The sequence below is a fragment of the Rhinopithecus bieti genome, unplaced genomic scaffold (genome assembly GCF_001698545.2).
Source record: "Rhinopithecus bieti isolate Rb0 unplaced genomic scaffold, ASM169854v2 scaffold_7681, whole genome shotgun sequence".
Classification (NCBI taxonomy): Eukaryota; Metazoa; Chordata; class Mammalia; order Primates; family Cercopithecidae; genus Rhinopithecus; species Rhinopithecus bieti.
Window position 1 is genome coordinate 4,545,920 of NW_016806571.1, and position 1,292 is coordinate 4,547,211.

The window sequence follows — 1,292 nt, forward strand, 5'->3', positions numbered from 1 at the left end:
ATGAGCCCAGGAGTTCGAGGCTGCAATGAGCCAATACTGCACCTTTGTACTCCCACCTGGGCGACAGAGTGAGACCTTGTCGTTAAGAAAAAAAAAAAAAACTGAAAATAGAAAAAGAGGGCTTTTACAATGTTGATGAACTCATCTTAGAGTGCATGATTTGTAAATAACTATCCATACATACTTTTGCAGTGATAACCACCGGAAAAATGAGAAGGTAAAAAAAGCCAATCTAGACAGATTGCCTCTTTATGTTGGTAATACCAGGAGTATTAAGAGAGCTGCTGTGGCCTGTGTCTCATTCATCCCAGCTTCCTTTCTAATCCTGTAGCTGATGATGAAAATGTGGTAAATCTTCTGGCTTACCTTTGATGCTTTTTCATTAATTCACTTCTGGTAGTAAATTGTGGCAAGTCTTCCACTTCCATCCCATCAGCCATTCCCATCACCTTGTCTAAAAGGTCTTTATTGTAACTGCAGCCCATGAAAAGGTGGTTGGCCCAGACCATGAAGAAGGGACAGCAGCTGGTCCAGGTGGCCACCACCGTTGGGTGGGTTGCGGTAGTTGGGCAGGTGGCGCAGGATGAATTCCATGTGGGCCTTCCATTGCTTCTCACTCTCTGAATAGGAGCGGAACTGCTCCACGAAGTCGGACACCTGCTGCACCCCGAAACCAGCTCCTCCACCACAGTGGCCACCTCACCACCAACCATGGTGCCCATCGCCCTAATTTTTGTATTTTTAGTAGAGACGGGGTTTCACCATGTTGACCAGGCTGGTTTCGAACTCCTGACCTCAGGTGATCCACCTGTCTTGGCCTCCCAAAGTGCTAGGATTACAGGCGTGAACCACTGCGCCTAGCTGAAAGCCATTTTTAATATTTCATTTATTGTGAAAAAAAAATTGTACTAAAAATGTTGGAGAGATATATCCCAAAATATTTACTGTGGTTCTTTCTGAATAGTGAAATTGTGGATGCTTTTTTTTTTAATTATTTTTTCCACAGCAAATGTGTGCTACTCCTATAATAAAAAAAAAATCAATAAAATGTAATTTTAAAAAGACAACATTTAAAGGCCGCTAACCTGAATTTTATTACCGTTAGCAAATTTTAATGTACCAGCAAGCTGGGTTCTCCCAGGCATCTATCTGCCTGAAATAATACCTGGGATTGTTCTTAAACCCAGGACTTTATGAGAACAACAAAGACTCTGAGGAGAATGATTAAACTCATGTCATGAAATGAAAATGAAACGTTTCCAGCAGCCAGGCCCCGGATCTTCAGAAATACT

The 1,292-nt window shown here is 42.3% G+C and overlaps 1 pseudogene; it reads right to left on the reverse strand.

Moving 5' to 3' along the window:
- Positions 1-362: 362 nt before the first annotated feature.
- LOC108532768 (CDKN2AIP N-terminal-like protein pseudogene) lies at positions 363-713 on the reverse strand (annotated as a pseudogene).
- Positions 714-1,292: the final 579 nt, after the last annotated feature.